Genomic DNA, 16,896 nt, shown 5'->3' on the forward strand with positions numbered 1-16,896 from the left:
GTATGTACCATATATTACTAATGAGAAGACTAAATTTTAGTAATTTGTCAGTGGTTTTCCATTAGCATTTAGAGATGGGATTGAGTATGATGAGCCTCGGTCACTTGAGGAAGTTATTGGAAAATTGAAGCATTGCTATGAACAAGCAAAGCATAAGAATGAATCTCAGCAAGGATGAAAAGGAAAAGACAAAGGTGGAGGTAAATGTTAGTCTAAGAGGACAAGGCCTCAACATGCAGATGAAAAAGAGAATGTGGCACCACAAAAGAAGTTTAATGTAGCTATACAAGGACATGAGTCGTAGCAACAACATAGAGGTGAGGGTACGGTGGGTTGGAGTGTTGGACATGTGGCAAGGAACACCTTAAGAGAGATTGTCCACAAAATCAGGTTGGTATGCCTTAGATATACAGTGCATAGGAGGTGAAAAATGTTGGGGATGTTGGGAAGAGAATTCCTCGTATCTATGTCGCAGTGGACAACAGACAGGAAAAACACCAGACATCTATCATTGAGATGGACGGTAAGCTTTGTGATCAAGTTATTTCTATTTTGATTGACCCTATATCTAATTATAGCTATTTTATTCCTAACTTGGTGGATAAGTGTGGTTTGAGTAAAGAGTTGAATGCAAAGTCTTGCTTAGTGCGATTGGCTATAGGTATGAAGAAGTGAGTTCATCATTGGGTAAGAGATTGTGCATTTGATTTGAATGGTATGCCTATTGCAACACATCTAAATGTATTACCATTGGGATCATATAGTATGTTGTTGGGCATGGATTGGTTGTATCTTGATAGAACCAAGGTAGACTGTTATGACAAATCTATTTAGTGTGTTGATGACAATGGAGAACGAAGAGTCTTGTAGGGTAAGGAGAAATACATATCAGTTAGGATGGTGAAAAATATGCAAGCAAAGCGTAGCCATAGGAAAGGGTGTATGTTATTTGAAGTACACATTTATAGTGATAAGGGTAAGGAGGCGAGGGTGTAGATGCATTGAGCAGGTACCCATTTTTGCAATAGTTATAGGATTTATTTCCTGAGGACATTATAGAGTTTCCACCTCATAGGGAGGTAGAATTTTCTATTGAGTTAGTGCCAAGGGCAGATCCAGCATCAAAATCACCTTACAGGATGAGCACACCTGAGTTGGTTGAGTTGAAGTTGCAGTTGAAGGAAATATTAAACAAGGGATACATTAGGCAAAGTGTATCACCTTGGGGCGCACTGGTCTTGTTTGTGAATAAGAAATATGGAACCCTAAGATTATGCATTGACTATAGGCAGTTGAACAAAGTGACTATCAAGAACATGTACCCTTTGTCGAGGATTGATGACTTATTCAATCAGATGAAGGAAGCAACAATGTTCTCGAATATTGATATGAGATCTAGATATCATCAAGTACACATCAAAGAGTAGGACATTTACAAGGAAACTTTCTGGACCAGGTATGGGAATTATGAGTTTGTTGTTGTTCCATTTGGCTTAACTAATGCTCCAACTACATTTATGTGCTTGATGAATAGTGTGTTGCATCCGTATTTGGATAAGTTTGTTATTTTTGTTCATTGATGATATATTGGTATATTCTAAAAATGAGGAAGATCATGCTGAGCATTTACCAGCAGTGTTGTGGTTGTTGAGGGAGCATCAGTTGTATGCTAAGCTCAACAAGTGTAGTTTCTTTCAGGTTGAGGTACACTACTTGGGACATGTTGTCTCTGGGGAGGGTATTGCAGTAGATCCAGAGAATATAAGGGACATCATGGATTGGGTAGTTCCTAAGAGTGTGGATGAGGTGAGATCTTTCATGGGTTTGACATGCTATTATTGGAGGTTCATCGGGAACTTCTCGCAGATTCCTTATCCTATCACATCATTGCAGAGCAAAGGTAAGAAGTTCGAATGGACAGAGGAGTGTGAGGCTAGCTTTGAGTAGCTTAAGTAGTTATTGACACATGCACCGATGGTACATATTATAGATCCAGACAAAGAGTTTGTAGTATGCACATATGCTTGCAAGAGAGGACTTGGTGGGGTCCTTATGTAGGATGGATAGGTGGTATGCTATGAGTCGCGGAAATTGAATGAACATGAATAGAACTACCCACGCATGATCTTGAGTTGGAAACGATTATACATGCATTGAAGATGTGGAGACACTATCTTCTTAGCAAGAGGTTTGTATTGATGAGTTATCATATTGGGTTGAGATATTTGTTTGATCAGCTGAATTTGAACGCCAGGCAAGATAGATGGTTGGCCACGATCAGTGAGTTTGATTTCAAGATCAGGTACATCAAAGGTAAAGAGATTAGGGTGGCAGATGCTCTCAGTAGGCGAGTACTGGTAAACCACTTGGAAACTATGATCTCCTATGGCACAAAATTATAGGATAAGATCTTGCAGGCAGTTCAGAAGATGTCAAGCACATGTGATATTACATGTATAGGTACAGGTGTAGGTACAAGTACATGTAGCTGTACAAGTATAGGTGGTAGTACAAGTATATGAATAGGTAATGTACAGGTACAGGTGCAGGTGCACAAGGTATGGATTATTGTCTTACAATGGATGGATTGGTTAGATTCAGAGACAGGACATATGTGCCAAATAAAAGTGAGCTCAAGAATGTGACCTTGAGGGAGTTTCATGCAAAACCTTATTCAGGTCACCCAGGTTATCAGAAGACATTGACTGTAGTGAATAAATTTTATTATTGGACTAATTTGAAGAGGGATGTAGCAGAGTTTGTGGCTAGGTGTTTTGATTGCCAACGAGTGAAGGCAAAGTGAAAACATCCAGGTGGACTACTTAAGCCAATTGCAATTCCAAAATGGAAGTGGGAGGTTATTTCCATGGATTTCATCATAGGGTTGCCGAAGACAGCAAGACAACATGATTCCATCATGGTTGTTGTGGACAAGTTAACGAAGGTTGCACATTTCATTCTGGTGAAGTCTACATTCTTAGCTAGTGATGTGGCATAGGTATTCATCAGAGATGTGGTCAGATTGCATGGTATCCCAAAGAATATTGTTTTAGACAGGGTTACGAAGTTAACTTCCAAGTTTTGGAAGGAGTTATTTGTAGGTTTGGGCATAGAGTTGGCCTTCAACACAACTTATCATCCGCAGATAGATGGACAGACAAAAAGGGTCAATAGGATATTGGAGGACATGTTGAGGATGTATGTGATACATCGACAATGGAAGTGGGAAGAATATTTCCCCTTGGTAGAGTTTGCATACAACAATGGTTATTAGGAGTCATTGAGGATGAGTCCTTTTGAGGCATTGTATGGGTGAAGTTGTAACACTCCCATCAGTTGGAGTGATCCGGTCAGCAGGGTATTGATTGGACTAGATATGTTGGAAGACATGAAACAAGAAATGTAGGTGATCAAGAAGAATCTAAAGGAAACACAGGATAAGCATAAGAGTTATGTAGATAGGATCATGTTGTTCAAGGACTTCCAGTTGGGGAACATGTGTACTTGTGCATCAAACCTAAGAAGAGCTCCTTACGGATTGGATCATGTGCCAAGCTGGCACCATGGTTTTGTGGACCCTTCAGTATCATTGAGAGGAATGGGCCAGTAGCCTATCGACTTGTGTTGCCTCCGACATTGAAAGTCCATGATATTTTCCATGTATCATTACTTAAGAAGTATGTTAAAGATGTTGATCATGTGATTGAATGGTCTGTATTGCGGGTGGAACTAGATGGAGAATTTTAGTCAGAGCCTCGGTGTTGCAGAAAAAGTTTCTCATGCTCTGGAACTGAACAATCGAGCAAGTTAAAGTGTAGTGGAAACACTTTGGGCCCAATGAATCTACATGGGAGATGATGGATTAGATGCAGGCTATGTATCCTTCCTTGTTTGCCGATTGAGGCAAAGCAATTTTGGTATGGTGTTTTGGGTATATGTCTTGGTATATGTTTTGGTATATGTTTTGGTGATGTTTCTATATGTACATATGTATATGGATGTAAATACCACCATGAGCTAAGTTATAAAGCTCCAATAAGCGGTATGGGTGTCATGTTATTATGTTGTTATGATGATGGTTTTCTTTTCAGCAGGGTGATCATTTTAAATACTACATCGAGCTATGTTATAAAGCTCCATGGAAAATATGTTTTCTTTTCAGTGGTTTTGCTTAGGTCTTGGTGTGGTCTAACACTAAGGATGGTTTTCTCCAAGGGGGAGGTTTTTGTAATATCCCTAGTGAAATTTCCATGTAATAAAAGTAAATAAAGCCAAAAATAATAACCATGGTTGATGGGACACTTATTCCAAGTTGAATGTTGGACAAGACATCCTAGTGGGTGTTCATTTGATTGTTTATGGCTAAGGAAATTGGAAAGGGTAATAGCTAAGGCTTTGGAAAGGCAAAATGGAATTTTTGGCACATTTATTTATGAAAATAATGGAAATTAGGAGAAAAAGGAGGTGAACGGTCACAGGTTGCATGTGAGGATGAAATTGAAGGCAAATAATGGAAAATGAAGAAAATAGAGGCCTCATTCATAAAAAGGCTTCTGAGGATCAGTTGGTAACCTTTTGTCAGTTGAGTTTTGGAGCTCTCTCACTATCCTCTCTCTCTCCCTCTCGCTCACACACACACACTCTTGGACACTTATAGTTTTCTTGGAGCATTTTGGCATTGGAGCAAGAAAGGAAACGAAGGCAAGAGGAAGCAAAGATCAAGAAATGAAAGGTAGGATCAAGCAGCTACAACAAGATTCTTTGCAGGTATTGATTTACATGTGTATTTTCCTTGCTATATTTTGCATGCATGGTATTGCATGTGGTTATTTTCTATCATGGCATGGGTTTTGTCAGGTGTAACAATGTTTTTAGCCTAGCCTTGCCATTTTTGGATAGCCATGGCATGATGGGGTTCTCATGTTTTCTTTGATCCGGATTGTTGGATGGATTCAAATTTGAGTGAGGTGGATATCCGAATGATAGAGCACATGGCCTAGTGGTACCTGAACGAGATTGTGGGTCACAGTAAATTCACTGGCCTAGTGACTCCTGAGCCAGACTACGGGTTGTGGTAAAGCCAAGATTGTGTTGCCTTAGTGGGCCTAGGAGTCCTTGCAGATGAATGACAGGATATATAGTAAAGCCAAGAGGTGGTTTTCTCTCCATTGGGCCTAGTAGTCCCAGGTTTGTGATATGTGATAAATACTGGAGAGGGTCTCCGCATAGGGCCTAGTGATCTGGGTTTGGATTGCAGTAAAGCCTAAGAGACTAGGGGATGGAAAATTCCTTATGGTGTAGGTGGAGAAATCCAATGGCATCCATGCTTGTTTGGCCTAGTGATTGGGTGGAGATCACGTTAAATCTTGTTATGATGTGTTGGCCTAGTGATTCGAGATGGATTACATTAAATTATGGTTTCTATTGATGAGGGTCAGGTGGTGTAGCCTCGGTACGCCCTGGTTGGTTCTTTGGTTTGAGTCCCACATTCATGCTTGGAATATGGCATAGGGGTGAATGGCTGAAGCGAGATTTGGCTCTGCGATTCTATGGTTGGGTGGAACATGGTAGTCCCATCTCCAGTTGGTTTAATGCATTTATTAATGAGAATTCATTCCCTTGATTTTCATGTGTAAATGTACTGATGTATATGTGGATTTTATGGTTGATATGCTTATGATATTTTTGTCCCTATTATGTGGGTTATATGTATGTTTTATGACAACAACTAGGTATGGATCTTAACATGTTTTTACTTGTAAATGAATGGGTAATGTATCTATGGCCTAATAGATGATAATGCAACAAATGACATGAGGGAACAATGGTTCATAACGATTCTTAGACAAGTATGAGATCCCTATTAAACCTGTTGGTTACATGTTGATTATACGTTTGACGAAATGCCTAGCATGGATAGTAGGGGTCTGATTAAGGTCTTGCTCAACTTATTGCTCTTGATTCATTGTTTCCCTATTCTTTTATTGTTCCTGAGTTATCATTCCATTTTTGGCAGTGACTTGGGCTCTAAGCCTGAAAAAGTGGCTCAAATCCTAGAGTCACTGGCATAGCATCGATAGATTTAGTCTCTAGTCGTTGGGAGGAAATCCTGTGAGAGAAATTTTGGGTTTCTGGATGCTTTCTTTCCTATAGCATGGGAGAGAATGAGGCCTAATATGTCTAGAACATCAGTGGGAACCATGGATAGGATATTTAAGTGGCTGACATGTCTCCTGAGGGTTGTGTTGCTGATGTGGATAGGTTGGTTGATGTGTTATGTCGATTCCACTTCCTTAAGGGAACATAGGAGGTCAAATCCAATCATAGTAGACTCTTGTTGCATGTTTACCCCGACTCGCATGGTTACTCGGGTAGATGTGGGAGGAGGGAGTTACAATTGATTCTATTTTAAGTTGTAATTATTTAATTCAGTTAAACTAGTTCCAACTGATGGAGGAATTAGTGGGAGATCTAGTGGTGGGGTGTAACTTGCAGTAGTGGGGTGTAGCCAACACTGATCAATTAGTAAACTAAAGATTCACTCATAATTAACTCATGCATGTTAGTTCAGATAAAGAAACAATCGAGATTAGAGTTCAGGGACAATGTACTATTAGTTGTATAATCATTTGAATTGTACAGGTGGTGCATGCAATCAAAGGAAGGCCTATGAGGATTGCACACTTCATATTTGTGGAATTTCCCAATTAAATATGGGATAATTACCAAAGGAAAAACAAAAGGAAATAAGAGCTTGGAAGGAACCATAATTGGCTAAGTATTGGCTTGAGCTGTCTGGGAAGCAATGAGATAGATTGAGATAGTGCAGAGGTTGCTCGAGTTTGAGTAAAGCATTGTAATCTTCCCATATTTTCTAGATAATACAATATACAGATAGCAGGGGTTTTTAGCTGTGACTTTCCCCAGAAAAATATTGTGTTATGTGTGATTGAATTATTTCTCTTTTATGCTCCGCAATTTCATCAATCACTTATTGTTTATGTTGATGAGTAGAGTAGATTCAAATCAATTGTTTTAGCATATTACAATCAACAATTTTAATCTATAATGAATTTATACACTTGTTTTCCAAGCAAGAACTTGTAGTGCTCCCAAGTGGGTGCGGGGGCATAGGAACATCCTCATGAGTCTCCAAATGGATTAAAAATTCTCGTGAACCATCTGCAAGGGCTCGAATAATAACATAATCCCTCCCTCTATAGCAGGGGAGATCCTCTGGACCTTGAAACATCTGCCAAGTGTATGGTGTAAGTATGGAGCTGACTAGGCATGGTGAACTAGGTGCATCATCCTCATCCAAAAAGTGGAGTGCGAGCAAACCACAAGCACTTTTGGGGATCCATGAAGTGATATCTGCTATGTTGGAGGCCTAGAGCTCTCAACACTGACCATACAAGTGCCAATGTGGCCCTCTGGAGGACTAGGACCCCGTATAGGGAGACCAAGCCCCAAATGGAGATCCACCTACAATCCTGCATAAGATCCAATGCATATTATTTCCCTCCAATACAAAAAATCATTAGAATAATCAAGTAAAAGAGCTTACAAGTCATGGAATCAACGGGGCACTTCATGATGGCATGCCCTTCCATAGTGGGATTTGGCATGTACAAGTGTCTCCAAGCTCGAAAGGGGGTTAACTAAGGACCCTATTAGATGGTTTCAACCTCTAAAGGGGGTGGCATGTCCATGGTACATCCCTCAAATGGTGGATGGAAATGATATAATAATGGAGCAAAGTGTAGATCAGGGGATCTAGACCACATGTCATGGTTCATGGGTAACTACAATAAGGGAAGACAACACCTGTGTATGTGAGTGTAGGAGGGAGAAAATCGTGGTAAATGGGTCACCCCAACCTTTGTTTTTCCACCCTTATTCATATGCCTTTTTCCTTTGATTGATTTATCTTCATAACTACTTGGGGCTCCAAGGGATGACAACATGATGTGTAATACATAACAGTGGATACCCCCTTAAGGTGGGGCAGTTCCTCACCCACCAGGGATTGGGACAATCATGGGTTCCTTAATAATGGAAGGGGCTCATCTAGGGCCCATAGGAACCAAGGTGATGGCCATGGGTAAGGGGTAGAGCTCATGTTTGACTTTTGACCACGTGCTAAATTTGTATGTCCCAACCATATTTTGCATTTTGTGGTACATTTCCTGTTGAGTGTGGCCAAATTATGCTTTTTATTTTCCTTTTAGCTTCATCGGCCTCCAGGGCATTGTTCCAGGCCCAACCCAAGGTGTGGACAAGGGGTAGGGGAGGTTAACCCTATGTGGACCTAATGGACACATGTGGACCTAGATGGGGAAAATGATGAATGGGATTAAAATGAGTGGAAGGGGGGGGGTGATGTATATGGAGTAGAGAAGTAGGACCACGCAACCAAAATCAAGATTTCCCATGTAGTTCCATCCCTAGAGCTAATGGCTAGGAAAGGAGATCCCATGGGACTAGGATATAAGGCTAACCACTAAATCGAGCAATGGAGACAAGAATACAGACCTAACCCACTCTTTCTACTGAATCCCCCCGCCAATCCATGCCCAAAAGTACCCATGAAAAGTAAACAAAATTACTCAACCAAACCAATGAAAACTCATACCTTTAGGGTTGGGAGACCCACCTTAAAACATACATTCATAACAGATGGGAAAGGGACCACATGCTTGGTTCAGATGGTGAATAAAATGGCACATCGAGCTATCTAGGGGTTGTAAGGGGATGCTAGCTTCCGTTTGAGGAACATTCGGGAAAAAAAAATTCTCATATGCATAGTACCCATAGGTGGTGGGTAACAGTGCCTACAAAATATTTTATATAAAAAAGTTTTCTCGTTTTGTCCTGTATTAGTTTCCACATATATCTTGTCTTACTTGTTAAATTTATGAGATTGAAGCTTTATGCTATTTAAATGTTTAAATAAGTAAAAAATTCATTATATTGATTCACCTTCCCTCTTAGTATAATTGTTAAATCCAACATTTAGATGGATAACTAGTAGGATTAGAGGCTTACTCAGTTGATGACTTAGCTACAACACAGGTTAGTAGAGAAGGAATACTCATTATAAAAGATAAAATAAGTTGTCCAATAACATGAGGATGTAAAGAAACCTTCCAATGTGACTACAAAATCCAATGGCATAACTAAAACAAGCATGGTAAGTTCACCTTCTTTAGAGATTTTCCAAGCACCTTTTCTCGATTTTAAAAAGAACATAAGAGGAATCAATTTGAAATTAGTAAGATGGATGGGATACAAACGAAATAGTTTAATAGAAGATTTAGAATGAAATCCTATGGGTAGAGAGGAAAATTCCACAAATACCAAGATCACATTTGTGAGGGAAATATTTTTAGTTTAATGATTTGAGCACTTCCATAGCATATTAATGCCTTAAGTAATCTAATGACATTGTTGGGTAAGTACACATCCGTGCAAAGCATCCTTACTTCATAAATGGAAGGGTACTTGACCATCCCTTTGGTTAAACTAATGAATGTGTGCAAACGACTAAATCTCAAGCATTCACATTGGAATTGGTTCTCCTTCTAGCTCAATTTCGGCCTATAAATACCAGACTCATCCATGCATTTTATATATCTTCTTAATACTAGGGTTACATTGTTAATATTTTTCTACATAGTGAATATCATTACTTCTACTCATATTTTCTTGTGTTTCCTTACACTCATTATATAAGCGGAATTATTGCTAGATTATTGCCACATCCGAGACAACAAATTGAAGGAATCAAAGAACCCTCTCAAGGAGAAGGATTTCAGTCCATAGCATGATCCAAATGGATCAAATATATTTTTTTCATCTATTTTGACACTTTCATGGTAGAAGTTTGGAGTTATTAGATTATATGTTCCATTTAAGGAGTAGGGCTTCTTTTAGTGATTTAGGGTCCAAAATATTCTGGAAACTATTTTAGGCATAAGTAATAATATTTTTGGGTCAAAACTTTGAAAACAATGGTTCCAACTTCTCAATGCTATTATACACATTGAGATATTTCTAATCATGAAATGATCACCTTATTAAAAGTTTGTATGAGGAAGATATGTGTTTTGCATGTAAACCTATCCTATTGACCATTGTAGTATTGATTGGATGTCATATCAACTTCCATTACTCACATATGTGGAACTAGTCATGTGTCAAATTCCAAGAATATTATATAGGGTCTAAAATTATAACCCTAATTAGGAGTTAAGGCATTTAAAACCCCTAACACTAACCCTATATGAGCATTAAGATACTGCTAAATACATGGTCATTAGGCAAGGAAGGGGCTCCATTCTATTAATTGTTTTTCCATAGTTGATTAGAGAAAGTGACATGGATATTGGAGTGAATTAGAGTAAGCGGAATACCACATATTATCCATCTAGGCCACTGCCCATCTCAACTTCATATTGAGATCACTTTCTTTGCATTTACATTTCATAATTAAGAAGAAAAAAGGAAGGCATATAGTACTCACCTCCTAGTTAGGTTTTTCATTTATTAGTATTTCTTGTGTTACTTATTATGTTCATTATGGGGATGTTATGGAATTTATTTAGCTTCTTTCATTTTATTCTATTTTAGAATTCCATGTGCTAGGCAGGTAATATTAAATCTTAGTTTTAAGTGAGAGACTACATTAAAAAATTTTGCAAAAATTGTAAGATTGTTGTGATGAACAATGTTAGTGGAATACCTATGGTATTTTGCATGTCATATTTGTATTATAGTAGCATTATATGGGGTTTTGTGGGAAATTGTATGCTCCAAAAATTGGGAAAAGAAAGAAGTCTCAAAATCCTAGTCATGGCATGTGAGTATAGTAACAATCTATGGCATGAGGTGGAGGAAGTGTTTTCAAAGATGGAAATGAAAGTCACTACAATATATAACAACATGGTTTTCCTCATGGTGCTCTAGAAAGTAAGTTTGGACCTTTTAACATTTTGATAGATCTAACTTAGAATCTAGTTCATATGAGAAATATGGAGACTATAGAGACCTAGGAAAAGAGTTGAAAGAAAGAGAGAGATCGAGTGCCAACAACACTTCTTCCTAATACCTATTTAAGGTAAAAGTGAAAGTGGACATAAAAACCTACTAAGGTTAGATTAATTTTATTAATTTGACTCAATGGTTAGAATAATTAGAATTTTATTTTAGTGTTCATAATACATAAGAAGAGAAAAATATAGCATTTGCTTGACTAAAGTTAGACAACAATGCCCAAATGTGGTGGAAAGGTCACACAAATAATATTTGGTTGGAGGGTGATCGCTCAATAACTAAGTGGGAGGTGTTTAAAATGATCATCAAGTCTCAATTTTACTCTATTGAGTATGAAGAGTACTAATGGATATAGTGTCATTAATTTTAGCAGAAGTAAGGGAAGAGTGTAGAAGAGCACACCACAAAGTTAAAATCACAAACAGATATGTTGGATATATCTTCCAAGAAATCATATGTAATCCTCAAGTATTAGGGTGCATTGTAACACTTTGTAGATAATTCCCAAATGGTAACAACAAACTTGCTTTAGGCTCAATCTAGCCCTTGAACCAGAGGGGGTTCCCTCAAATGTTACGAGACTTACTTGATGTTCAACATCACTGAAAAACAACCTTTAGGTTTGAGCACAATGGTCACATTTAAGTGATCGAAAGACGGTAGTCTAGGCTAAGAATTAAGATGACAAAGAGCTGGGATAAAACAATGAAAATCTCATATAGCCAAGAGAGTATCCATTGGGCATGGAGCCCTGAAATATCGAGCACATAGTTGATAAACGAAAGGTGGAAGAAATTAAGAAGGGAAATAAAAACTCAAACATTCACTAAATGTATTTCACATTGTTATCATAGACAACACATTAGAATAACATTCTAATGGTTAAATAACATAGCACAATTTTGTCATATGAAATCAGGGAAACAATTTAAAGATGTAGACGGATAATATAAACATCCTATCTATATTACAATCTTTGGGTCAAAAATAACATTTCCAGGAGAAATGAAGGAAGCTAATTGTTAGCTTGGCCTCTTTGGTGTTCCATATAACTTAATTAATGCTCATATGAAACAAAATAAAAAATATGAACTCTAAAGATGCTTAACACAAAAAATAATTAAGGAAAATGAACTTTATTTATTCTAGACCATGAATCCAAGAGAAAACTCTCAGAATCTGAGAAATTATAAAATACAAAGGCCCTTTGAGCTTACAAAAAGGAATACCCTTATGCTTCCAACCTCTCCTCTCAATACCAAAAATCCTCCATTTTAACCTCTACAATTGACTTTTTAATTCATTTAAAAACTAATCCCTTGCCTAGAATTCTGAAACAAATTTCTAAAAACAGGAATGAGCTCGGCCCCTTAACACATATGCTGTTTGATTGCTCAAACAATGAGGGATTTGTTGTGAGCTTTATGTTGGTTGAAACGTATTTTTCCACCCCCTGTGTCAAGCCCACGAGTTGAGTCGACCGCGCTCACGTGTGCGACGGGTGCCATAACTTGGTTATATGTGATGGTGGGACGACTTCAGTTAAACACGACCGAGTTAAGTTGACTGCGCTCATGTGCGACGGGTACCCATACTACTTGACTCAAGCAATTGTGCGATGCATAGAGTGAGCACGTCGATTAAAGGTGAAGAGAGAGCACGCTCCCATAACGATGGGCGAGACTGACGAGCGCTCAGTGAGGACGTGCGATGGTGGAGGGCAGCACGAGGGACTGTGCAACTTGCAGATGGAAAGTGCGACGAGGGCAAGTTTATAGGTCACCTAGGACGTGCAACGGATGGAGGCCGACATATTAAAATGGTTGGGTCGAGGTGAAAATATAGTCAGACCAACCTACACTTAGGTGGACAAGCATGTCACTTGGACGTGAAGGCATGGGTATATATTCGACATGATGGAAGGCATTCAAGGAAGAAATCAACGGAAAAAAGGGAAGGTGAACAAGAGGAAGTTGAACAACGAAGGTAGCAGGCGAATGAGCAAGAGAAAAGGACCAAAGTTTGCCACAGCGAAGAGTTTGGGGTTTCTTGGGTGGACAGGCCAAGATGAACGAAGTTGCACGGTCATGTTGAACGGAGTTGCAGGGACAAGATGAATGGAGTTGCAGGGCATGACAAGACCTTTTGCGTAGGGCACAACATGGCAACCCATTTGCTAAACAATGTGGGTAAGTTGCAGTGTGTAGACAAGGAACCAAAGTGAAGTGTTGGGCACAGGGAAGTGCCAGAAGAGCGTGCAACAGTTCAGAAAGTGCAGGCGCAGGTGAACTATTACGACAAGCAGAGGCATGGCAGTGCTGGGTAGACTGAAGTTGGGTGAACCGTGTATGACATATTTGATAAATTGCAGACACTCGAAAATTGCAGAGTGATAACTGTGTTGGAAGCACCATTGTTGTGAACATATTGTAAATTTTACTTATATATGAATTCGACAGACTTTAGTATTGGGAGTTGCCCCTCCTGTTGAATATTGTGTATTTTATCCATTGTGCATACATAATGATGAAATGATGAAGTATGAATGAATGTTTTATTTCTGCTGCAATATAACACTTGAAGAATTGGAAAATTAACTAAGTGTTGAAGAGTTAGGCGTAGTCCGTACATTCAAGTATTGGTGAAAAGAAAGAGTGTAGTGGTGCCACACCTGCCTATGTGTGGTTGAAAGACTACCATTGGGATAGGGGCGTGACAGTTGGTATTGAGATTCAAGGCGAGTTGAGCTTTTTTGAAGAAGTTTGACAGGGACAAGTTATAGGGTCAAAGTTGAATGAAGAAGTGCATGGTATTTACATGATCACAAGAAAAACTGATGGCTAAACATGTGGAAGAACCTCATGTGATGGGTGAATATAGTAGGGATGTCGAGACAATTTTCATGGACAAAGTATTGGACAAGATGGAGGAGTTTGCTTCGAAGGTGGCTTTATTGGAAACTAATAATGCTGAAAATCGAGATGAGTTCACGAAGATGAAAGAGAAGCATGAGGGACTCAAGGTTCGATACGAGTATACAAAATGGCTATATACACAGACAGAGAAGGAAGTCAAGAAAATTGGTGTTGCAAGAGACTAGGGTTTGGAGGAAATCTTAAAGTTGCAGAAAGCTCTTGACTATGCTCGGAATGAGATAGTTTTTTTGAAAAATGGTAGTTGGGCAGGGACCAATTGGAGGAGCTGCTCATGTGTAAGTGGAGGAACTTGATTCTTATGATGGGATGAGGAGTTCCAAAGCACTTGGGAATTTCTTATGGGATATGGAGAAATACTTGGAGCACTTGTGCATACCTGATGATGAAGCCAAGGTCAACGTAGATGCTCAATTCCTCACTAAGGATGCTAAGATGTGGTGGAGATGGAAGTTGGGTCAGACTTCCAATGGTGACGCTGATGATATATTTACTTGGGATGATATGAAGAAGGCTCTGTAGACTCATTTTAGCCCACAAGATGAGACTTGGGATGTAAGGATGAAGATTAAGTACATTAAGCAAATAGGGAGTCTACAGGCATATCAATGGGAATTCTCGAGTGCAGTCTTGGAGCTACCTGATATGGCGGGATAGGACAAGGCGTTCAATTTCATCATAGGATTGAAACCTTGGGCATCTAATGAGGTGAAGAGGTAGAAGATCAAGACACTAGAAGAAGAATTTGTTGTGGTTGATCGCTTGGTAGAACATTATGATGAAGGGACTGAAGAGAGAAAGAAGAAGTCTGATAAACTGAAAGAGAAGACTACAAAGGAGGAGCATTCAAAATCGAATGAAAAGTCGAAGATGAAGAAGCCTTTGAAATGATGGTTGTGTGGAGAAAACCACACGGTGAAGAATTGTCCTTCAAGACCGATGGTGGCTACAGCAGCATAAGCCGATGTGAAAAAGAAGAAAGAAGAACTATCTGTTGGGGTGATGCAGATTCTAGGAGCTGTAGTAGCTACGAAAGCTATCCCATGATGAGATCCTAAGAGGAACAAATTGGAGTATGTGAATATGAAGATTGGGCAAGGCACTTTACTCACGATGGTGGATAGTGGTGCAAACCATAAGTTTATTAGAGAGGAAACTGTAAGGAAGATTGGGCTGAATTTTACATCAACTCAAGCTCGGTTGAAAGCATTGAATTCTCATTTAGATTCAGTTATTGGTATGGTAGAGAATGTGGAATTGAACATTGGTGAGTGGTCTGGGAATATCGACTTCAAGATTGTGCAACTGGGAGATTATGAAGCAGTATTGGGTATGGAATTGATGCAACAACATGAGGCTATGATGGGGCCACATATGAAGAAGTACATTTACGACGAATGGGATTATGATCCTATACATCAACCATGGCAGCTATGACAATTGGATCTAAGTTGACAATGATGAATGTGGAGGACATCAAGTGGGATGAAGAACATAATAAGAGGTTGTCTTATGCAGAGGAAAAACTTATGGAGCAGTCACAGGTAATTAGAGAATTGTTCAATAGTATCCTGGACTTGACAGGTAGGCTAGAGGCAGTGGAAGGGAATGGAGATGCTAGACCCGAGACTCAGGAGGAGAGTCAAGAAGCATACATGCAGAGATTGGAGGAGGAAGATCCAGATAGGTGGATTGAGTTATTAGCTGAGGAAGAGGGAGAGCCTTTGGCCTCCACTTCCTCCCTCTCTTCTTAGACTAACATGGAGATGAGGCTCATTGTTAGCTGCTCATGGCAGTGAGTCCTCTATACTTATGAGCAGACACTTGGGGCGAGATGGACACAATTGAAAGCAAGATGCGAAGATTGGTCATGATGATGTGGGAGCATGCGTTCTTGTGGAGGTGATGTTATGATTGGATTAGCTACCCAACTAGTCACCATCATAGGGGGATCCAACACATGATTTTCTTGCAGAGTTTGGCAGATTGGTAGCATGGAGCAGGTCATAGGTGGAGATATTTGGGTGCCCATACTTATGGATATGTCTTGACAATGGGTGTTGCTGAGATGGTGTTGTCGAGGATGACAACATTTTTAGAGTGGTGGAGGATGTCAGGCCCACAAGTTGAGTCAGAAACGCCCACATGTGCGACGAGTGCTTGAACTTGGTTATATGCGATGGTGGGATGACTTCGGTTAAATGAGACCGAGTTAAGTCAGGCGCGCCCATGTGCGACGGGCACCCATACTACTTGACTTGGGCAGCTGTGCGACGCAGAGAGCGAGCACGTCAGTTAAAGGCGATGGGTGGGTGCACACCCATAACGGTGGGAAAGACTGACGAGCGCCCGAAGAGGACGTGTGACAATGGAGGGCGACACAGGCGACCGTGCAACCCGGGGATGGAAAGTGCGACGAGTTGACAACTGCGACAAGGGTGAGTTTATAGGCTGCCTAATACATGCGACGGATGGATGCCAACTTGAAAAAAGTGGACCGACTGATGTATTAAAGTGGTTGGGCCGACGCGAAAATATAGGCAGGATGACCTACACTTAGGTGGACGGTTGTGTCACTTGGATGTGAAGGCATGGGTATATATTCAGCATGATGGAAGACATTCAAGGAAGAAGATTCAAGCAAGAAAACAATGAACAAAAGGGAAGACGAACAAGAGGAAGCTGTACAACGAAAGTAGCAAATAGACGAGCAAGAACGAAGCGCCGAAGTTTTCCGCAAAAAATAGTTTGAGGTTTCTTGGTGGATGTGCCAAGTTGAGCAGAGTTGCAGGGTGCGACAGGGCGACCCAACACAGCAGGGTTGAACAACCAGAGGGCGCAACATGGCGACCCAACCTGATAGGGTTGAACGACCCGAGGGAACAACAGGGCGACCCATGTGCTGAAT

Source organism: Pinus tabuliformis, chromosome 5_1 (assembly GCF_031772625.1).
Source record: "Pinus tabuliformis cultivar Carrire ecotype Pingquan chromosome 5_1, CPIR1, whole genome shotgun sequence".
In the NCBI taxonomy this organism is placed as follows: Eukaryota; Viridiplantae; Streptophyta; class Pinopsida; order Pinales; family Pinaceae; genus Pinus; species Pinus tabuliformis.